The sequence below is a fragment of the Callithrix jacchus genome, chromosome 17, assembly GCF_049354715.1.
Source record: "Callithrix jacchus isolate 240 chromosome 17, calJac240_pri, whole genome shotgun sequence".
In the NCBI taxonomy this organism is placed as follows: domain Eukaryota; kingdom Metazoa; phylum Chordata; class Mammalia; order Primates; family Cebidae; genus Callithrix; species Callithrix jacchus.
This window is the reverse complement of record NC_133518.1, coordinates 27020179-27044923: the sequence shown is the minus strand read 5'-3', so window position 1 is coordinate 27044923 and position 24745 is coordinate 27020179. Positions and strand designations below refer to the sequence as shown.

Here is a 24745-nt window from a genome sequence, read left to right as displayed (position 1 = left end):
TAAAATAAATAAAATAATAATTACAGCAGTACATTCACTGAAAACTGATTTGCCCATTTAAGATTTTTAATTTGGCAAATGTTAAAATGAGAAGTGTTCTTCATGTGGATCCCTAGTGATCAGAAATGGTTGATGGTACCTTTATTTATGGAATGATATAAGCTTGAATTGACTTTCACAGTCATATCACTTAGTCCATTACAAAATCATCCAGGGGTACTGGAGAGGCAGGATTTTGCTTTGGTTTGGTTTTTTCTTTTCTTTTCTTTTCTTTTTTTGGTGGTTTTTGTTTTTGTTTTTATTTGGTGTTTCTTGCCTGACTTAGGTATGGCTCTTCAGATCCCAAATGAAGAATGTTAAGGCTTTTGGTGTAATTGGCTTTGTGATAATAAAATTGTATGTTTTAACTTATTGACAACCAGTAGAAGGGGACTTTAACTGAAAATTTTAGTTAAGTTAGCCATTTTGAATGTTTAACAATTTAATATTTATGGACAAGTTTTTGATTATCTTTGATTATCAAATTATATGCTGAAGTAAAGATAACTCAGTATAATTTTCAGATATGATTATAGAACATACCAACAGTGAAAAACTTTACTTTTGACACCTAGTGCTATGGGGTGGAACATTCTGAGTGGAATGTTCTTTATCCAGAGGTTTTGCCTTTTTTTTGCAGAACATGAAAACGAAGGTGATGTTTCAAAGAGAATATTTTAGATCTCAGCAGCATTTTTTGTGATTTTTTAAAACCTGTGAGTATTAGTCCATTTTCACACTGCTATAAAGAACTACCTGAGGCTAGGTAATTAATAAAGAAGAAAGTTTAATTGACTCACAGTTCCACATGGCTGGGGGAGGCCTCAGGAAACTTACAATCATGGCAAAAGGCAAAGAGGACACAAAGCGCATCTTACATGGCAGCAGGAGAGAGAGCTCGAGTGAGTCAGGAGGGAACTGCCAAACACTTTTAAACTATCAGATCTTGTGAGAACTCAGTCACTATCACAAGAACAGCGTGGGGGAAACCACCCCCATGATCCAGTTACCTCCCTTGACACATGATGATTACAATTCAAAATGAGATTCAGTTGAGAGCCAAATCATATCACTCTAATTTGTGTGTGTGTGTATATATATATATATATATATATATATTTTTTTTTTTTTTTTTTTTTTTTTTTGAGACGGAGTTTCGCTCTTGTTACCCAGGCTGGAGTGCAATGGTATGATCTCGGCTCACCCGCAACCTCCGCCTCCTGGGATCAGGCAATTCTCCTGCCTCAGCCTCCCGAGTAGCTGGGATTACAGGCATGCGCCACCATGCCCAGCTAAGTTTTTGTATTTTTAGTAGAGACGGGGTTTCACCATGTTGACCAGGATGGTCTCGATCTCTTGACCTCGTGATCCACCCGCCTCGGCCTCCCAAAGTGCTGCGATTACAGGCGTGAGCCACCGCGCCTGTCCTAATTTGTATATATTTAATGTAAACTTTTCCTAAGTGTTAATTAATAACCTAAGACAGTTTTTAAAGCCATAATATATTTTCAGTCAAATAATACTCCCATTATAAGATTAGATAATTTTGAACAAATCTGATCAAAGCTACTATTTGACGGTCTTTGTTACAGAATGCTCTCTGGATAGCTGCAGATGGTACAGGAAATTGTTCTAAACATCTTCTGCTCCCCTAGGAGTCCAGAAATAGGCTGGGAAGTGGAGAAATTATCTTATTTTTCTCCCTCTGCCACTTCCCCAGAAGGAAAGCTGTTGTTGTTGTCTTTTGACAGGATCTCACTCTTTCACCCAGGCTGGAATAGAGTGGTGCAATCTTGGCTCACTGCAACCACCACCTCCTGGGATCAAGCAATTCTCCCACCTCAGCCTCCTAAATAGCTAGTACTGCAGGCGTGTGTCATCATGTCTGGCTAATTTTTGTACTTTTTGGTAGAGACGGGGCTTTACCATGTTGTCCAGGGTGGTCTCAAACTCCTGACCTCAAGTGATCCACCTGCCTTGGCCTTCCAAAGTTCTGGGATTACAGACATGAGCCACCACGCCCAGCCTCCAAAGTGAATTGTTTATGCATTTAGTTTCTGATTATGCACACACTGCCCACAGTCACTCAGAAAACTCAAGTAATTGAAATGTGTTTTAGTGACAGCTTAAGTCAGATGTCAGCACACTAACACCAATCAGCCAAATCCAGCCCACCACCAAGTTTATAAATAACGTACTATTGGAACAAAAGCCACTTGCATTTATTTACATACTGTCAGTGGCTGCGTTTGTGCTGCAACAGCAGAACTGAGTAATTGTGACAGAGACTGTATGGCCTACAAAGCTCAAAATACTAAATACTTACTGTCTTACCCTTTACAGAAAATCTTTGCTGACACCTGGCTTAAGTAAGAAAGTAATTCTAATACCAAAATACAACTACAAATATAATATGAAATATAATTATATATCTATATATACATGCACACATATGTCATATTGCTACAAGTATATATAAAAAATTATTTGGGAAAGATCTGTTATTTTGTGGTATCTGTGTACCTCTACTCCTCTTGCCAAGCTTTTTTGCCCTGTGTATTAAATATTAGCATTACATTCTTTATAAAATATATCAAGAGGTACAATTGGGGCATAACATTTACTTTATGAATAATTACTCTTCCTCTGAAGAAGAACTGAATTTTGATTTTATGTATTTGTCATATTTTGCATACCTGGATTTCTATTTAAACAGGATAGACTAGAGGTTTTCAAACTTTAGTGTGCCTCAAAATCACCTGGAGACTGATCATTCTACTCCCAGAGTTTCTGATTCAGGGGGTCTGAGATAGGGACTAAAGATTGCGTTTCTAACAAGTACCATGTCATGCTGATACAATTGGTCTGGAAACTACACTTTGAAAACCACTGCAATAGACCTTGATTATATTAAAAGAGTAATAGGGACCCATGAAAAGACAGCATTCATTGAAGTAGCCTGAGTCTTCTGAAGATTTGCCACCCTTTCCCAGAGTTGGCCTTGTGGCATTATGGAGATGAATACTGTTTTACAAGAAGTGCTGAAGACTGCCCTCATCCATGATGGCTTAGTATGTTGAATTTGCAAAGCTGCCAAAGCCTTAGACAAGTTCCAAGCCCATCTTCCCATGCTTGCATTCAGCTGTGATCTGTGATGAGCCTGTGTATGTCAAGTTGATGGTAGCCCTTTGTGCTGAACACCAAATCAAGCTAAGTAAGGTTGATGACAGTAAGAAACTAGGGGAAGAGACAGGCCTCAGAGGGAAAACCCTATAGAGTCATTGGTTGCAACTGTGTAGTAGTTAAGGACTATGGCAAAGAATCTCAGGCCAAGGATATCATTGAAGAGTACTTCAAATACAAAAAATAAGCAAATAAAAAGTTTGGCTCACGGAAAAAAAGAGAGAGGATTTGTTAAGAAGAGATGAAAAGCAGAATATAAAATAGAATATATACTATGAAAAAAATTTTAATTTAAAATTTTAATTTAAAGTTTTTTAATTGTGGTAAAAGAATACATAACAAATTTTAACCACTTTAAGTATATCGTTCAGTAGTGTTATATATATTCACAATGTTGTATAACAGATCTCCAGAAATTTTTCATCTTGTAAAACTGAAACTCTATACCAATTAAACTATAACTCCCCTTTTCCCCCTCCCCCTAGCCCCTGGCAACCACCATTAGGAGTGTACCTACTTTTTTCCCATAAGTTATTGGGGCACAGGTGGTATTTTGTGACATGACTAAGTTCTTCAGTGGTGATTTGTGAGATTATGGTGCAACCATCACCTGAGCAGTGTACACTGCACCACATTTGTAGTCTTTTATCCTTGCCCCGCTCTCACTCTTCCCCACAAGTCCCCACAGTTCATTGTATCTTTCTTATCCCTTCATGTCTTCATCGCTTAGCTCCCACATATCAGCGAGAACATACGATGTTTGGTTTTCCATTCCTGAGTTAATTCACTCAGAATAATAATCTCCAGTATCATCCAGGTCACTGCAAATGCTATTAATTCATTCCTTTCTATGGCTGAGCAGTAGTATACACACACACACACACACATCACAGTTTCTTTATCCACTTATTGACTAATAGGCATTTGGGTTGGTTCCATGATTTTGCAGTTGTGAATTGTTCTGCTATAAACATGCGTGTGCAAGTATCTTTTTCGTATAATGACTTCTTTTCCTCTGGGTAGATACCCAGTAGTGGGACTCCTGGGTCAAATGGTAGTTCTACTTTTAGTTCTTTAAGAAATCTCGACACTGCTTTCCATAGCAGCTGCATTCGTTTACATTCCCACCAGCAGTGCAGAAGTGTTTCCTGATCACCGCATCCATGCCAACATCTTTTGGTTTTTGATTCTTTGATTATGGCCATTCTTGCAGGAGTAAAGTGGTGTTGCATTGTGGTTTCGATTTGCATTTTCCTGATCATTAGTGATGTTGAGCATTTTTTCATATGTTTGTTGGCTATTTGCATGTCTTCTTTTGAGAATTGTCTATTCATGTCCTTAGCCCACTTTTTGATGTGGTTGTTTGTTTTGTTTTTTTCTTACTGATTTGTTTGAGTTCTTTGTAGATTCTGGATATTAGTCCTTTGTTAGATGTGTGGATTTTGAAGATTTTCTTCCACTGTGTGAATTGTCTGTTTACTCTGCCGACTATTCCTTTGCCATGGAAAAGCTCTTTAATTAAGTCACAACTATTTATCTTTGTTTTTATTACATTTACTTTTGGGTTCTTGGTTATGACATCCTTGCCTAAGCCAATGTCTAGAAGAGTTTATACAATGTTATCTTTTAGAATTTTTATAGTTTCAGGTCTTAGATTTAATTCCTTAATCCATCTTGAGTTGATTTTTATGTAAGGTAAGAGATGAGGATTCAGTTTCATTGTTTTACATGTGGCTTGCCAATTATCCCAGCACAATTTGTTGAAAAGAGTGTCCTTTTCCCACTTTATGTTTTTGTTCACTTTGTTGAAGATCAGTTGGCTGGCAGTATTTGGGCTTATTTCCAGGTTCTCTATTCTGTTCCATTGGTCTATGTGCCTATTTTTCTACCAGTACCACACTGTTTTGGTAACTATCACCTTATAATATAGTTTGAAATCAGGTAGTGTGATGCTTCCAGATTTGTCCTTCTTGCTTAGTCTTGCTTTGGCTATGCAGGCTCAATTTTTGTTCCATATGAATTTTAGATTTCTTTTTTTAATTCTGTGAAGAATGACGGTGGTATTTTGATGGGGATTGCATTGAATTTGTAAATTGCTATTGTCAGTATGGTTATTTTCACAATATTTATTCCATCCATCCATGAGCGTGGGATATGTTTCCATTTTCTTGTGTGTCATCTGTGATTTCTTCCAGCAGTGTTTTGTAGTTTTCCCTGTAGAGGTCTTTCGGCTCCTTCATTAGGTATACTCCTAAGTATCTTATTTTTTTTGCAGCTATTATACTTTGATTCTCTACTTGATCACTGTTGGTGCGTAGAAAAGCTACTGATTTGTACATTAATCTTGTATCCGGAAACTTTGCTGAATTATTTTATCAGTTCTAGGAGTTTTCTGGAAAAGTCTTTAGGGTTTTTAAGGTAAGTGATCATATCTTCAGCAAATGGTGACAGTTTGACTTCCTCTTTACCAATTTGGATGCCCATTATTTCTTTCTCTTTTCTGATTGCTCTGGCTAGAACTTCCAGTACCATGTTGAAGAGGAGTGGTGAGAATAAGCATCCTTGTCTTGTTTCAGTTCTCAGAGGGAATGCTTTCACCTTTTCCCCATTCAGTATTATGTTGACTGTGGGTTTGTCATAAATGGATTTTATTACACTGAGGTATGTCTCTTATATGCCAATTTTGCTGAGAGTTTTAATCATAAAAGGGTGCTGGATTTTGTTTAATGCTTTTCTGCATCTATTGAGATGATCTTGGGATTTTTGTTTTTAATTCTGTTTATGTGGTGTATGACATTTATTGACATGTATATGTTAACCTCTCCATGCATCCCTTGTATGAAGCCCACTTCATCATGGTGGATTATCTTGTCAATATGTTGTTGGATTCAGTGAGCTAGATTTTTGTTAAGGATTTACATACCTGTGTTCATTAAGGATATGGGTCTGTAGTTTTCTTTTTTGGTTATGTCCTTTTCTGGTTTTGGTATTACGGTGATGCTGACTTCATAGAATGAATTAGGGACGGTTCCTTTTTTCTCTATATTGAGGAATAGTGTCATAGGGATTGGTACCAACTCTTTGAATGTCTGGTAGAATTCTGCTGTGAATCCTTCTGGTCCTAGACCAGCTCCTCTGGCCACCCTCCTGATAGATCCCTATGGTGTCAGGCAGGAATGGCCTTTTTGGGAAACCAGTAAGATCCCAGGGCCTTTCTGCTGCTTCCTCAACCCCTGTATTTCACTCAGCTCTCTAAATTGACTCAGCTCCAGGTAGGGTCAGAAACTTCTCCCACAAATGGACCTTCAGTTTCTCTGTTGGGGGTGTGTGTTCAGGAGAGGAGGCTCTTCCTTTCCCACTTCTGCAGTTGGGGCACTCACAGTATTTGGGATATCTCCCAGGTCTTGCAGGAGCAGACAGCTTCCTTCAGCAGATCTGTGGTTCTGCTCAGGATTGCTGGTTTGTTCTTGCAGTCACTCTGGAGTTAAAATTCACACTGTGAGCTTCCACGACACTGCTCTATCCATCCAAGGCAGAGCTGCAGTCCAGTCCTGCCTCCCGTCCGCCATGATCAGATCAGGCCACTATGAAAATATTTTAATGGTATAGCCAATGAATGTAAGGTAATATACAGTGAAAATTTGTTAAGAGTAGGATTAAAATGTTCCCTTACTATTTCATATTATTTTTTAAATTGTGTGACTTAGATTTACACCCTGGTCTTTACTGGTTGAGTGGCCTTGGTCCTATTATTTAACCTCACTGAGCTTCAGTTCTTGAAGTGATAATGAAGAAAACAATGCCTATCTCACAGGGATTTTAAAAGAACTAACTATATGAAAGCACTTTGGAAAGTGTATCCAAATGTTAGCTGGAGGCTATATAAATACAAAATTTTGATTGTTGAAGGATATAGAAAGCAAACCTATTATGAAATAATCTCACTGCTAGGATAAAGGAAACCTTTAAAGTCTGTGAGAGGGAAGAGATGATCAAGACTGTCTTCACTAGTTATTAAGTGTATTAGATTCATTTGTTAGGTATTTCCTTTAAATTCTGATGTTTGGCTTTCAAATTTTTATTAACGTGAGCTGTTTAGGCTTTGAGGTTTTCATTTGTCAAAGTTGTTAGTTCTTGTGTATTACTAACCCAAATATTTACGTATAACTTTGGCCTGTTAGCTATCAGTGGAAATCAGAAAATCAATAACCTTAATAGTTGTTCATTGCACAGTTGATGCATTTGCAGGACTATGTTGAGTACTGTCAGTGAGTAATCAATTCAGTCAAAATCCGTTACCAGTTCACTGCCAATTTTTTTATAGTATACTATTTTATTTATGACTTTCAAAGGTACTACAGCACTTTTTATGAAATAGTCTTTTGTGGGATTCATACCACTTGTAATTGTGATCCTTTCACCTAGTTGGAAGCACCTGTCACCCTGGAGGTATTCCTAGACTAGCCCTCTCTTGGTGTAAGTAGGGCTGTAACTCAGGCCAGCTTTCTTTCCCCCTAGGATTAATCTCATCAAGTTCATTCACTGAGCCAGTCTGTATTTACCGAGTGCCTATTCTGGGCTGAATACTGTGGGAGTACATATAAGAGCTCTTCTGGGTTATATCATCTAGTGGGTGAGAAACTCTATAAAACTATAATATAAAGAGAATAAAATAGATGCCATTGGGGCTTCAAATAAACAACTTTAATCCAGAGAGCTTTGGAAAGGTTTCATAAGGAGTGGCATTTTAGCTAAATTTTGCAGAAGTAAAATTCATTTTGTAAAAAGTAGATGGTAGGTATTCCAGCCTGAAAGAAGAACCTGAAAGGAAGTTTTGCATGCTATAGAAGTTCATAGAAGGTTTCTAATCAGACTTATATAGGTTCAAGGGAGAAGACAGATTGTAAACTAAGGGTTAAGAACAAATAAGAATTAGGTAAATGAAAGGGAGAAAGGATAGGAATGTTCCAGGTAAAGGGAATAGCATTTGTGAAACCTATAAACAAGAGAATATCGTTCTTCAAATAATTGAAAACTAAATGAAATTTGACATGGCTGAAGCCAAGTGATCCATGTAGGAAAATGAGGTGCACCAAGCATAGAGGTCTTATCATGCAGAGATTTATAAACATTCCCTAAAACAGCAAATAAAAATCCAAAAGAAATTTTTTAGGGCTATTGGGGAAACACTAGAAGACAACGATGTGGGCACGGATTTTTTGGGGTAAGGCCTCAAAACATATACAACAGAAGCAAAAGTAGACAAATGGGATTGCATCAACCTATAAAGCTTCCACTCAGCAAAGGAAACAATCAACCAAGTGAAAAGACAAACTGTAGAATGGGAGAAAACATTTGCAGACTATCCATCTGAGAAGGAACCTCCATACTGGTTTCTATAGTGGCTGTATACATTACCACCAATAGTGTATATGAAGGGATTAATAACCAGAATATGTAAGGAATTCACATGTTCAGGTCAGCAGCAAATAATAATAATTCCATTAAAAAATCAGCAAAAAGGCCAGGCACAGTAGCCTATGCCCATAATCTCAGTGCTTTGAGAGACCGAGATGGGAGTATGTATCCCATGGAGCCAGGAATTTGAGGCCAGCACAGTCAAAGTAGCAACACTGTCTCTACAAGGGAAAAAAAAAAGGAGGGAGGTTGGTGTTTAGAGGCTCTTATTGTACAGCCTTTTTCAAAGCATGTAACTTAAAGAAGGAAAAATGAGCAAAATACCAGAATAGACATTTTTCAAAGGAAGATGACATACAACTGGCCAGCAGTATATGAAAAAATGCTCACCATCACTAATTACCAGGGAAGTGCAAATTAAAACCATAGTGAGGCATCATCTCACCTCAGGTAAAATGGCCATTACTAAAAAGACAAAAATAATAGTTGCTAGCCAGGATGCAGAGAAAGAAAAACCCATATACACTATTGGTGGTAATGTATACAACCACTATAGAAATCAGTATGGAGGTTCCTTAAAAAAGTAAAAGCAGAACTACCGTATGATCCAGGAATCCCACTGGTAGATATGCATCCCAAATAAAGGAAACAGTAAATGGAAAAAATATCTGCACTGTCATGTTTATTGCAGCACTAGTCCCAATGGCAAAGATACAGAATCACCCTAAGTGCCTATCAGTGGATGGATGGATTTTTTATAATGTGGTGTATAAATACACAATGGAATATTATTCAAATAAAATAAGCCACGCATAGAAAGACAAATATCATATGTCGTCAATCACTTATGGGAGCTAAAAAAGTAGATCTCATAGAGGTAGAAAGTAGAATTGTGGTTACCAGAGTCTAAGAAGTGTGAGGGATGAAGAGAAGTTGGTTAAAGAATACACAAAAAAAAAGCAGATAGAAGGAATAATGTTTTGGTAGTTAATAGTGCAGTAGGGAAACTGTAATTAACTATAATATTTATTATATATTTCAGAGAAGCTAGAAGAGAAGAACTGTAATGTTCCCAACACAAAGAAAAGTGTGTGAGGTGATAAATATTCCAGTCACCCTAATTTGATAATTATACATTATATACATGTATCAAAATAGCACAGGTACCCCAAAATATCTACAACTATTATATGTCAGTATTTTTTTTTTTTTTTGAGACAGAGTCTCACTCTATCACCCAGCCTGGAGTCAAGTGGTGTGATCTCGGCTCACTGCGACCTCTGCCTCCTGGGTTCAACCAATTCTCTTGCCTCAGCCTCCCAAATAGCTGGGACTACAGGTGTATGCCACCACACCCAGCTACTTTTTGTATTTTTAGTAGAGATGGCATTTCACCATATTGGCAGTGTTGGTCTTGAACTCCTGACCTCGTGATCCGCCTGCCTCGGCTTCCCAAAGTGTTCAGATTACAGGAGTAAGCCACTATGCCTGACCCTATGTCAGCATTTTTAAAAATTGTTCAGGGCTCACAGAGCAGGGTTTTATAGGTGGTGTTATAAATATTGTTCTGAAAAAAGGCATGAGTAGCAGCATCTTAAAAATTGATGGCCTGTTTGATGTGGGAAATGAAATTTGACAATTCTTGTTTTATATAACAGGATTAGGATTATTCTGTTACTTAAAAAATGCAAGAATGCATGAGTGTCCAAATTTTCACCAGAAGCTTTTAATGAGAATTTGAATATCTCAGTTTTTAATCCAGGGCATTGGTCAGGTGCAATGGCTCACTCTTATAATCCCAGAACTTTGGGAGGCTGAGGCAAGAGGATTGCTTGAACTCAAGAGTTTTAGACCAGCCTGGGTAGCATAGTGAGACCCCCATCTCAACTAAAAAAAATTTAAAGTAGCCAAGCATGGGGGGCACACACCTGTGATCCTAGCTACTCAGGAGGTTCAGATGGGAGCATCGCTTGAGCCCAGGAGTTCAAGGTTGCAGTCAGCTATGAACATGCCATTGTACTCTAACCTAGGTAATAGAATGAGAGAGTCTATCTCAACATTTAAATTTTAAAAATAAAAAATAACCCAGGGAATTGGGGATTTTTGTGGGTTTTGGTTTTGCTTTAAAAAAAAATAGTCTTTCAATCAGGATAGTTACATTGGTTTGGAATTTGCTTCTAAGAACGGTAGCCAGTTTGAAGGCTATGATAATCAGTTGTCTGGCACCCAGTCACGAGGCCAAAGATCTTCTTATCTATCTTACTCGTTTTCCTTCTCCTCCGTTTCTCTTTTTTTCTTCTTATTTCTCCTCCTATTGTTTCATCCCCTTTATGTCACATTTGCCTCTCTACCCTCTCTATATATTTCCTAGCCCCCATTTTTCTTTCTTAACTGTCTGCAATATATAACGAAAGTCTGTGTCATACATGTCATACCTAATGAATGTCACCTTGTTTTTCTCTTTTTAAAAAAATGCACATATAATAGTCCCCCTTTTCTGTGATTTCTCTTCCTGTGGTTTCAGTTACTCACAGTGAACTGTAGTCTGAAAATATGAAATCAAAAATTCCAGAAATAAACAATTCATAAGTTTTAAATTGTGGTGAGTAGCATGATGAAATCTCACACCATCACACGTGAACCATCTCTTTGTCAGTGTATTCACACTGTATATACTGCAGCTCATTAGTCACTTCGTTGCCATCTTGGTTATCAGAACAGCTTTTACAGTATCTGATCATGTAGACATTTTATCATCTCACGTCATCAGAAGAAGAAGGATGTACAATAATATCTCTTAAGGGATGGGATCTTGCTCTGTTACCCAGGCTGACCTTGAACCCCTGGGCTCGAGCAGTCCTCCCACCTCTGCTCCCTGATTTGCAAATATTTTCTCCTATTCTGTTGGTTTTTTTTTTTTTTACTTTCTTGATTGTATTCCTTGAAGCATAGTTGTTTTTAATTTTGATGAATTTCAGTTTATCAGTTTATCTTTTTTTTTTTTTTTGAGACAGAGTTTCACTCGTTACCCAGGCTGGAGTGCAATGGTGCGATCTCACCTCACAGCAGCCTCCACCTCCTGGGGTCAAGCAATGCTCCTGCCTCAGCCTCCTGAGTAGCTGGGACTACAGGCGCACACCACCATGCCCAGCTATTTTTTTGTATTTTTAATAGAGACACAGTTTCACCATGTTGACCAGGATGGTCTCGATCTCTTGACCTTGTGATCCACCCGCCTCGGCCTCCCAAAGTGCTGAGATTATAGGCATGAGCCACCGTGCCCAGCCTATCAGTTTATCTTTTTTTACTTCAGCTTGTGTTGTGATATTTAAGAAGACTTTGCCTAACCTAAGATCACAAAGATTTACTACTATAATTTCTTCTGAGAGTTGTATAGTTTTAGGTTTTATATTTAGATCTGTGATCCATTTTGAGTTTATTTTTGTGTAGTATGTGAGAGAAAGATCTAACTTTATTCTTTTGCATGTGGATTATTCCAGTTATCCCAGACCCATTTGTTGACCTCACTCAGTTTTTAACTGTTTTTATTAAGTATGACCTATATTCAAAAGTCTCGTTATAGGATGTGTAAAGGGTAATATAGACACCTGCACACATCTTCCAACTTGAGATACAAAAAATGAAAACTTTTCTACAAAATTCTTTAATCTTATCTATTCTGAATGTTATGCCTATTCTTCTCTTGCTTCTCTGTATGCTTTCACCACATCTGTGTGTATTTCTAATTTTACAAATTTAAGTAAGCCGAGGTGGGAGACAGCCTTGAGCCCAGGGTTCAAGGCCAGTCTGGGCAATATAGCAAGGCCCCATCTCTTAAAAAGAGATTGTGTTACTATTTTACAAATTAAAAAATTAAAAGATGTTATATTTTACAAATTAAAAAATAGTATATAAATTTTTATGACTTGCTTTTTCTGTTCAACATTATGGTATACCATAGTGTAGTAATGCCTGTAGTTGTAGTTTTTTCATTTTCACCATTGTGTAAATATTCTATTTTTAGACTATATCAAAATTTATTCTCTTTTTGATGCACATTTGGTGACTTCAGATTTTTTGCTATTACAAACATAAGCATACTTATACCTCTTTCCTGGTGCATGTGTACAAGTATTTCTCCAGGGTACATATATGCCTGGGAGTAGAATTGCTGAGGCACAACACATCTTCAGTTCACACATCTTCACTTCAACCACATAGTGCCACATTCTTTCTAAAGATTGATACCCGTCTTCACTTCCCTAAATATTGCATAACATTTCTGGTTGCTCCACATTCTTGCCATACTGATCTTTCCAGACATTTTGATTGTTGCCAGTGTGTGATTTCATTGCCACAGCGTGATGACTATAAACTGTTACCTGATTTTGATTTGCAAGGTCATTTCCAAGATTGCTAATGGGGTTGGGCATCTTCTCATGTATGCATTGGTCATTGGTATTTCTTTATCTGCGACATGTTTATTCAGGTTTTTAACTACATGTTTCTGTTGGTTTATCTTTTATGAATTTTTTGTAAATTAATGTGTATTACAGATACCTTCTCTTAGTAGGTCTTCATTTTTATATATTCAAATTTATTAGTCCTTTTGTTTTAAACTTTTCATGTCCTGTTTCAGAAAATTCTTCCCTAAGTCAAGGCCATAAGCGTATTCTCCTATATTGTCCTTTAAAAACTTTATAGTTTTGTCTTTCCCATTTAAATTTTTAATCCACCTGGAATTGGTTTTTTTAATTTTTGTGGGTTTTTAGTAGGTGTATGTATTTGTGGAATACATGAAATGTTTTGATACAGGCATGTAATACATAATAATCAAATCGCAGAGAATGGGATACTTTTATCCTTTATGTTACAAACAATCCAATTATACTCTTGTAGTTATTTTGAAATGTATAATTAAGTTATTATTGACTATAGTTAGCCTATTTTGCTATCATAGTAGTTTTATTCATCCTTTCTAACTTTATTGGTATTAGTTTTTAAATCAATATCTAGTAAGACAAGTCCCACACTTCAGTTTTCTTCTACATGAACAATTTGTTTTATTTTAATCTTCATTCTTCCATATGAATGGGTTTTTCAAGTTTCACTAAATAGATTAAGTAAATGACCAGCTCAGATGGTGAGATATTTATTGAAATTACATTGACACCATGGATTGATTTGGCAAGAATCATGTGTTTATGATATTAAGTATTTTTATCCTGACATGGTATGGCTCTAATATTTTTTTAGGTTTTCTTTAGTATCTGTTCATAAACTTGTACAATTTTCTCCCTAAAGAATTGGCACATCATTTGTTGGATTTATTCCTAAATGCCGTATATTTTTTGCTATTAATATTGTTATCTTTTTAAAAATTACATTTTCCGTTCAAGGCTGCCATATAGAAATGAAGTTGATTCTTGAATATTGATTTTGCACCAACGAATTATCTGTAGATACTTTTGGGTTTTCTATAAAAACAATCATCTTATCTTTTTGTCTCTTTCTTTCCACGTGTTATATCATTTGTTTCTTTTTCTTACCTTAGTGCACTGACTGCAACCACCACTAACCAGTACCTAATAGAAATGGTGATAATATCATCATTCTGTTTGTGATGATTAGGTTATTGCTTTTTAATAATTAACGACTGTTATACTTGCTTTATCTTTTTTGAGGGGGTGTTTGTTTTGGTGGATTCCCTTTGTTTCAGATCAGATATGTTTCCTTCCTTTTCTTGTTTTGTTTCAGTCTCAAGTAAATGTTAAGTTTTTTTGGAGTTTTTCTGTTTTTTGTTGTTGTTGTTGTTGTTGTTGTTTTTTAGAGATAGAGTCTTGCTATGTTGCCCCAGGTAGAGTGCAGTGGCATGATCATGGCTCACTGCCATTTTGAGCTCCTGGGCACAAGTGATCCTCCCACCTCAGCTTCCAAAAGTGCTGGAACTATAGGTGTGCACCCCAACACCCAGCTATTTTTTATTTATTTATTTTTTTTTTTGTAGAGACCGGGTCTGACCAGGTTGGTCTTGAAATCCTGGACTCTGGCAGTCCTCCTGTCTCAGCTTCCCAAAGTGAGGATTAGAAGTGTGGGCCATCATACCCAGCTCACTTTAGTTTTTTTTAGTTTAATTTTTATCTTTTAATAAAAAAAGTTATTAATTATATATTGGTATATCTTATGTGTTAAACTAAATTTGAATCCTAGAAGATATATTAATGTATCTCATGTGTTAAGCTAAATTTGAGGTCCTAAACATGGTTATGATGTATTGTCTATTTTTACACTGTTTGATTTTGTTTATTTTTGTGTGTTATGCATATGTATGTGTATATATATATGTGTGTGTGTGTGTGTGTGTGTGTGTAGTTTTTTTTTTTTTTTAACCTCCCTTACCCTTTTTGCATCTGCATTCGTGATTTGCTTCAGTGGTCTTTTTTTGTACTATTCTTGACTGGGTTTTAAAAAGCGAGATTGTGCTAGCCTAGTAAAATGAATTGGGAAGTCAGTTTGTGTAACATCAAAATTATCTTTTCCTTGAACATTTGATAGAACTTTTCTATAAATCTTCTGAGTATGGTGTTTATAAAAGTTTTTTTGTCAAATGATTCAATTTCTTTATGGGTTAAAGGACTACTCTAACTTCATTTTGGGTCATAATGGATTTTTTTTTTTTTACTTCCTGTGCTCTCAGCAATACATTTAATTTGATTTTTTTAATATTTTATTTAATATTACTTCCTGTTATGGAAGTAGCATTTAGAAGTGCCAATAGAGTATCATTTAGATAACTCATCATGTATCTCCCATAATCTAGGAAACAATTTCTTCATTTAACCACCGTCCCTTTCCAATGTGACTTAACATCATTCCGTTAAAACTGCTTTTGTCAGAATCACCAATACTCTCTAATTTTCCAAATCTAGTGTAATTTTTCTAATCACATGCAAACTCTGAGCAGCATTTAACTCAACTAACCACACTCTTCTTTTGGAAATACCCCATTTTTCAGTTTATATGACATAATACTGAATCTAGTTTTTCTACCGGCATGGCCATTCTGTCTCCTTTTCTTCTCCTTGATTTCCAAGTGTTGTTTACAGGAACTCAGTCTTTTTTCTTTTCTGTCTCTGTATTTTTCTTCTCAGGTGAATTTATCATTTTTAGTATAAATACTTTATGTGTACTTACTACTTCCAAATCTTTATCTTACACACAGGCTTTCTCTTCTGAACTCCAGACTTACAGACGGTTTTGTTTAACGTATAGTCATCTCAGAGCTATCAAACTGAACTCTTAACTCCACCCACTCAGGTCTTTCGCATCTTAATGAATGAACCATCATTTATCTGGTTGCATAATTCTCTTACCTCCCACAAATTTTTGTTAATTCTACATCCAAAGTATGTCCCTGTCTCCTGTGCTAACCCTGATCTGGGTGTTCACCATTTCTTGCCTGGAGTTTCCTAATAGCCTCACAAGTAACTGATTTCTCTACTGTCTTTCATTAGAGTGACCAGTGGTTTCTCTACTCGCTCTTGTATTAGAGAGTGACCTGTGTTTTCTCTGTTCTCTCTTGTGCTAGAAAGGGACCAGTGGCTAGTTCAGACTGAGTGCTTAGGGAAGATCTCCCTAAGGAGCTGACATTTAAGCTAAAATCTGAATAACGAGGGATTTGCCACCCAAATAGCATTCTAGATGGAGGGAACGGCTTCTGTAAAGATTATAAGGTTAAAATCAGTTTCAAATGCTAAGAACCATGAAGTAGGCCAGTTTGGCAATGGGTAGAGATTTGGTTAAAGAGTTTTGCAGGAGCCAGATTACACAGGGCTTTGTAAGAAAGAGTATAAAATGTGAGCTTTATTCTAAATGTGGTAAGAGGCCAATTAAAAGTGATGCATTGAATTTAAGGGGTGAGAGAGAATTGAGGATGTGACATGAGTCTGGAGTTTGAGGAAGATGTTAAGGCTAGAGTGAAAGATTTGAGGGTCATCAGCCTACAAATGGTATTAACTATATGTTACCTACAGAGATGATATAGATAAAGAAGAGAAAGGAGCCTAGATTGAGCCTTGGAGTACTCTAATGTTCAGACAAACCAGTAGAGAAAAATGAGGAATTGTGACCAGTGAGGAAAAGGAAAACCAGAAATGTATGATGTCGTGGAAGCCAAATGAATAAAACTGTTTCAAGAATGAGTAAGTGGTCACTTCTGTTGAATGATGGACTGGAGAATAAATAGAACTAGAATCCTTCTATAAAGGTCAGTGTTGAGTAGTTTCGAGAACTGTCAAAGGCAGCTTTTAGGTACTCTCTAGAAATTCTTATGAGAGGTAAACAAGTATCCTCATCTTCCACTTCTCCAAAAATGAAAAAAGAGAATCCTCAAGTTTCCTTTCCTAATAAAGTAACACTACATCTTTAGCCAAGGTAGCCTATGTTCAGCTCCTCATTACTGAGTTCCTTGTGAATACTTAGTGTGATCCAAACACTGTTCTTTTTAGACTTTCAAACAGATTGTTTAGATCTCTAATTTATGCTAGTTTGACCCATTTCTATTTTGTAGCAAAATTTTAGGGTAGTTGATAACCTTTTGGACCAGATGAGGTTTTTTAAAAGCTTACAGCTTTACAATGTCTCTGACTAGACAGACAAACAGTCTTGCATGTTCTTCACATGTACCCCAAAAGCTAAAATGCAATAAAAAAGAAAGAAGTATGTTCTCCTAGCAATCAGCCATGGAGGAACAATTAAACTTGTCTTATTTACAAGAATCCGTCTCCTTGTAGTCATCACTTTTGAACAGACTGTTTGCACTCAGTGATTATTTGAGGTAGTGCTTGGCTTTTTGAATGTGTTTACTATAGAAGCTTTTGAAAAATGGGCAGCAAGGAGACACTGAAAATTATTTTTTAAATCCATTTCTGAGTCTTTGGGTGAAATGGCTTTCTGATGTGTTGGACAGTAATTGCTTCCAGGGAATTGTTTTTACTGTCTACCTAATCACTGTCTTATTGCTTCTGGATTATTGACCTCCTGTGTCCATCTGGCTGCCAGGATCAAGCCCTGAGTCAGCCTGTAAAAACTCTTCTTGAAATGTTTAAAATTAATTGTGGATTTGCAGTGGTTTCATTTTCAAAGGTTTATGTTTAGTGCTAACATTGTTATGTGATAGTTTTGTGATTATTAAATGAGTTTAAGTAGGCCTAAAAGTGTGTTATGCATGTCTATGTATGTGGCATATATAAAATTTTTATTTATAATCAATCTTAGTCTTCCTGGGTCGGAATTTATTCCCATATTTTTTCCCCAGATTGAAATGGCATGCTTATCTAACATAACTAGTATTCCCTTGTTATTCCCTGGTTGTGTAGTTACAGATACTACAAACTGGTAAACATACCTTAAGAGGTTTGCAGATTTCTCCATCTGTATGGATTAATACACTTTCTGCCCAAATTTTGAGACACAGCAGAATGACTGCCACTACCATCTCCCCACTCCCAAATATCATGTATCTTAAGAAGACTAGTCACCTATTGGTGGAAGTTAATGTTATGACTCCATAAGAATTAAAATATTTGAAGTATTAACAGATTGCTTAGAAATTATGTTGTTATGGTTAGAGATTATGCCCTAGAGCCACTGTCATCCCACACTAGCCACTGACAGATCTCCATGTGAAGCTCAAGACTATTGGACATGTTGTATTTGTCGTCTCCTTACTTTCCTTCTTTTCTACTGCCCGTTTTGCTCACATCTTCAGAACCCCTTGTCCTGCCTTATCCCCAGGGTTTAACACCCACACAATCGTGGTCTTCTCATCAGTTCCTCATCCTCTGGGTTTTTCCTCTGTCCAAGTTTGTCAATGCTACAGGGTCCTGTTTTCTTCTATGAAATAATAAACTCAGCTGTGCTGAAGTGCCACCTTTGCCCAGAGATCATATTTGCACTTTAGTATACACCATATCTTTACTCAAGGAAAGGATGGAAATTTAATGGGAAGACTTGCCTAAGATGATATCATTGGTTGTAAAGCTAGAACCCGAGTGCTAATATTCAGTCACTTACTTCACTTGTAAATAGAGCTGGAGTTGCCTATTATATTGCAACTTTATGACTTAAAGCATTGTACTTCTCACGAAAAAACACTTAGTAAAAACAAATTAATGGTTAATGATAATATTGTTTGTTCCTGTGGCTGATTTTCTTCAAAGGTGCTGCGGAATGGGCTAAAATATATATCTCATTTCCCATTTATTTCTTTGTTTATGGTATGCTTCCTATATCAGAATGACTCTGTCTCAGTTTAATCTAGCAAATGAGACTGGAATGATTTGCTTTATTGATATGATAATATATTAGAAATAGGTTAAAAATGTAGAAGCTTTTCTCTCTTTTATTAAGGGTATAGTCATTACTGATGTGAGATTTTCAGCTGAAAAGTTTGCTACCCTTTTTTTTCTATAAGTAGAATTTTTTTAATGAAATCATTAGGCTACCTCACCAGAGTATTTTAATTGAAAAAAGTTAGACAGCTGTGCATAGAAATTCTAACTCGACTGATTCTCATATAATTAATTTCATATAATTTTCATTATGAAGATTTAAGTCTTGTCCAAAATAAGCAGCAATAAATAATAATCATATATATTCCTTGATACAGTTTGACCAACTGTATTTCAACATACAAAAACACACAAGGCCTACTTTTTTTTTTTTCCTTTGAGACAGGTCTCGCTTTGTCATCCTGGCTCAAATGCAGTGGCACAATCATGGCTCACTGCAGCCTTGAACTCATGGGCTTGCAAGTTATTCTTCCACTATAGCCTTCCAGAACACTAAGATTACAGGCAGGAACCACTGCATCCAGCCCCACCATACTCTCATAATAAAGATCATGTGGCATTTAGGGCTTGTCTAGCCAAGAATCTTATTCCAATTTCTTTGAAAGAATAAGCTGAATTGAGGATAAAGTACTGTCAAAATGATGAGCAAATGGAAAAGAGATTATAATTACAGATTTCAGAACACAGTTTAGTATACATATGTATGTTACTTCTTAAATAATGGTTTGAGGAGTGGAGATTATTCATCCATTTGATTTGAGGTCTTCATGCTTCATGTTTTCCCTGGACAGTTAGAATTTTCCCTCATGGTTCAGACTCTTAAATATATATACTCACCCTAAGTTCTTTAAAGTCCCGAAAAAGTTGCCTTCTCTATTAGTCTGTCATCCTTTATTCTCCCTTTTGATTTGTCTGTCATCAGTGACACCTGAATACATTTTCCAGACTACACTCATTGACCAAATCAGAAAAAAACTTGGCATCAACATTGTTTTTAGCCATTTAGACCATTATGTTCTAATATGGCAACTCCTTTATAAAGTAACATGAACATGACTCAATTTTTGGCTCTAAAATCAGAAGAAATAAAGAGTTGCAATAGCAGTATCTATTCGTGAGCAATAACGTTTTTATAAATTGATCCGTTTGCAGAAACTATTTTTAAAGTTGATTTAAGTAATAGGCATTTTTTAAGTGTTGTACCTACTAAACTATGAAAAGCCTCTTACTTTATTAATCATTTGTATTTTAACTTATTTCTGGAATTATATCTTATTATATATAAGACTTTGTATCCCAATACTAAATTTCAACATATAGTATAGTAGTAGGAGCAAAGTTTCTATTTGAAGTCAATTTTATATGAAATGAAAACAACCTTTAATAATTAAAGTAATTTTTAAAAAGAATAGTTAGATGTCTTATACTCCCTGTTTTAAGACTCACTATATAAAATTACAGTAATCAAGACTGTATATTACTGTAAGGATAGACATAGGAGGGAACTTTTAAATGTTCATGAAAATGGAATTAAAAGAATCAAATTATAAACTGTATCTGTCGTTGTAAGCTCCAGCAGGGTCTAGACACTCTTGTAAGCAATGATACCAGCCATTTAGTTCAACCCTCAAACACTGAGGGTCCTGGGAATGTAACTATGTTAATGAAGTCTTTTTTACATTATTAACTGAGGATGAATGGGTGCTTTTTAAGATTTTTTTATGATTAGGAAGTAAAAAGAGAAGTCAGAAGGAGCCAAATTACGACAGTAATGTGGATACCTAATGATTTCCCATCAAAACTCCCACAACGTTGCCCTTGTTTGATAAGAGGAATGAGCAGGAGCACTGTCATAGTGGGAAGAACTCTCTGGTGAAGCTTTCCCAGACATTTACCTGCTAAAGCTTTGGCCACTTTTCTTAAAGTACTCTCAATAAGTACATATATCATCCTTTGGCCCTTCAGGAAGTTAATAAGCAAAATGCCTTGAGCATCCCAAAAAAGTGTTGCCATGACCTTGGCTCTTTACCAGCCTGCTTTTACTTAGACTGGACCACTTCCTCCTGGTTGACATTGCTTTGATTGGGCTTTGTCTTCAGCATCATACTGGTAAAGCCATGTTTCATCTTCTGTTACAATTCTTTGAAGAATTTTATCTCATCTGTTTATAATTTTCTTGAAATCTCTGCTCTTGTCTGCAGCTGATGTGGGCATAACATTTTTGGCACTCATCGTCAATTGGAAAGTTTGCTTAACTTTAATTTTTCAGTCAGAATTATGTAAGCTAAACCAATTGAGATGTCTGTGGTGTTGGCTATTGTTTGTGTTGTTAATCATCAGTCCTCTTCAATTAGGACACAAACAAGATGATTTTTTTTGTGTGAATTTATGTCCCTGGTCTGCTGCTGCAGGCTTTACCTTCAATATAATCTCATCCCTTCTTAAAATGATTTGTAAACTGCTGATTTCTTTGGGACATTGTCTCATAAATGTGTCATAAAGCATCAGTGATTTCACCATTCTTTCACCCAAGCTTCATTATAAGTTTAATGTTTCTTCTTCCTTCAATTTTTGCAGAATTCATATTCTGATAAGGATTGTTTTCAAACTGATATTTTATCCTCTTAGTCCCTCAAACTAGATCCTGTTCAGACATGTTATAACAAGTTTGTACAAGTTTATTTTGATGCAAACAAAATTGAAATCCATACAGTTTTTCTATAATGTGCATTTTCCATGAACTTTTTTCCATGAACTTTTAAAGACTCCTTATATAGAACAATGAAACAATGAAACAGGGTAGAGAGATCCTGTTCAACCCTCATATATATGGCCAATTAATTTTCAACAGGGCTGGGTGCGGTGGCTCATGCCTGTAATCTCAGAACTTTGGGAGGCCAAGGCAGGCAGATCACAAGGTCAGAAGATTGAGACCATGCTGGCCAAGATGGTGAAACCCCATCTCTACTAAAACACAAAAAAATTAGCTGGACGTATTGGTGCATGCCTATAGACCCAGCTACTCAGGAGGCTGAGGCAAAGGAATCATGAACTCAGGAGGCAGAGGTTGCTGTGGGCAAGATTGCGCCATTGCACTCCAGCCTGACAACAGAGCTCTGTCGCAAAAAAAAAAAAAAATTTCCGCAGAACTACCAGGGCAATTTCAATTGGGAATGGAAAGTCTTTCAAAAGATGATACTAAAAAAACTAGATATTCTAACTGAGAAAAAGAAACATTGATCCTTACCTCACATCATATGTAACAATTAGCTTGAGTTTCACAGCAGAAAAATGTGGGTCTTATAAGAATTAGCTTGAAATGTATTATAAACCTAATTATAAAAGCTAAAACTATAGAACTCCTAGAAAAATTTTTGCAGTCTTGAGTAGGCAAAGATTTGTTGGATAAGACACAAAAAATGCAAACATTTTGCCTTTTGAAAGATACCTTTAAGAAACAAAAAGACAGCTGGGCATGGCGGCTCACGCCTGTAATTCTAGCACTTTGGGAGGCCCAGGCAGGTGGATCACCTGAGGTCAGGAGTTCGAGACCAGCCTGACCAACATGGAGAAACCTGTGTCTTCTAAAAATATAAAATTAGCTGGGTTTGGTGGTGCAGGCCTGTAGTCCCAGCTACTCAGGAGGCTGAGGCAGGAGAATTGCTTGAACCCAGGAGGCAGAGGTTTCTGTGAGCCAAAATTCCACCACTATACTCCAGCCTGGGCAACAAGAGCAAAACTCCATCTGAAAAAAAAAAAAAAAAAAAGAAACAAAAAGGCAAGCCATAGAATGGAAACAAATATTGGCAATACGTATTGACAAAGGACTTCAATTCAGTATATATAAAGAACGCATAACTTAATAAAACAACCAGTTAAGCGATGAAGAATAGATTTGAACAGATCAGAAAAGAATGAATGGCCAATAATCTTATGAAAATTGCTCAATATCATTAGTCATCAGAGAAAGGCAAATTAAAACAGCAAGGAAATACAGTATACCAATTAGAATGGCTATGAGTTAAAATCTGATAATGTCAACTGTTGATGAAGGTGTGGAGCACCAGTACTCTTCTACACTGCTGCTGGGAACATAAAATGGTATAACCACTTTGAAAATCAGTTTGGCAGTGTCTTATAAAGTTAACCCTGTATCTACCATACAACCCAACCATTTCGATATTAGGGCAGTATTTACTATCTAAGAGAAATAAAAACATGTTCACACAAAGAGTTGTAGATGAATGTTATAGCAACCTTATTGTCAAAACCCAGAAACTGGAAACAACCCAAATGTTCATCCACAGGTGAATGGATTTTTAAAATTACAGATATTCATATAATAGAATTCTAGCATTACTATAGATGTACCCAAAAACATGGATTTATCTCAAAAACATTTTGCTGAGTGAAAGACATCAGATATGAAAGAGTATGCAATTTATATGAAAGTCTAGAAAATGCAGACTAATCTAAAATGGCAGGTGGCAGATCTGCAGTTGGCTGGGGTCGGGGGAGAGATAGAAGTTGACTGCAGAGAGACACAGTAAAATTCTTGGTGACAATAGACATGTTCTGTATATTGATTGTTACGGTGGTAACACAGGATTAACATATACCAAAACTCATCAAATTGTATGCTTTGATGGTACAGTTATATTTTAAGTACAATTTGAAGTATTTGGTGATTTCTTTAAACCTTTTGATTTTATATGATGCACTTCGTTATTGATATTATAGCAAAATACTCTGCTTTTAGCAAAGAGAAATTAATATCATCTCCCATCTGCTGCCCCACCTCTGTTTAATCAAAATTGTATATACAATTGATAAATAAGCACATACAGTCATAACTATTAATCATTTAAGGTTAAGATTAAAAGGCTACAGAGCCACCTAGTGCAATGGGAAGCACAGAGGATATTTGAAGTACTAAGACTTGCTTTCATATACAAGCTCTAGCTCTATAGTATGTCTTAAACTTAGAAATGAGTATATAATTTATTACCAAAAACTATGGTCTTTTAGGATCAAGTGAAACATGCAGAGGCACTTTGCAAACACAACAGATCCCTATACTTACCCATAACAAATAGTCAGGTCTTAACTGCTTGAAAATAAAAATTCTAAATAAGAATTAGTTTGATTTGCCAGTGAACTCTGAGAGAGCAATTGGAAATCTCATCCAGAAATCTCCAACACCTAGCTAGCACATAGCATAAATACATGTTAACTAAATTAATTTTAATTCCTATTTCTGAACCTCAGTGTTTTTATTAGCTCTGTTCAGAGAAATTAAGGCACATGGGGCCATAGACTATTTTCTCTAAGCTTATAGGCCAAACACAATATGTTTGCAAGAAGAGGTATTAGAACTTATAACTTTATACTGACTAATGTTCAAATATTATTATTTTGGGTATCCATTTGCTTCTGACATCCTAGAGGAACAGATCACAAAAATCTCAGACTTAGGCTGTCTGCTTCTCCTTGCATAACAAGTCTCCTGGTTCAGGGAATCCAGTCCTTACAGAATTTAGCCTAACTGCTTCTAATCCAAGTAGGACTTTTTATGAAAGATGAAAGCTAGTAAATAACCATGAGAGGAAATAAAAGTTTAATTCAAGTCAGTCATCACCGTATCTGTATCTTACGAAGTTAATGATTCAAAATCTTTTTTGTTGTTGTTGTCGGTACAAGACTTCTGAATATACTCCCCACTTCTGAACATACTCCCAGTTCCATGGTGTAAG

At 36.2% G+C, this 24745-nt stretch overlaps 1 protein-coding gene and 1 pseudogene across 1 annotated transcript in view; both read left to right on the top strand.

The window, feature by feature from the left end:
* The window catches only part of RSRC1 (arginine and serine rich coiled-coil 1), a 459685-nt gene that overhangs the window by 415397 nt on the left and 19543 nt on the right, over nt 1-24745 (top strand). The window lies entirely within an intron of this gene.
* Nucleotides 3051-3469, top strand: LOC144579892 (small ribosomal subunit protein eS12 pseudogene; annotated as a pseudogene).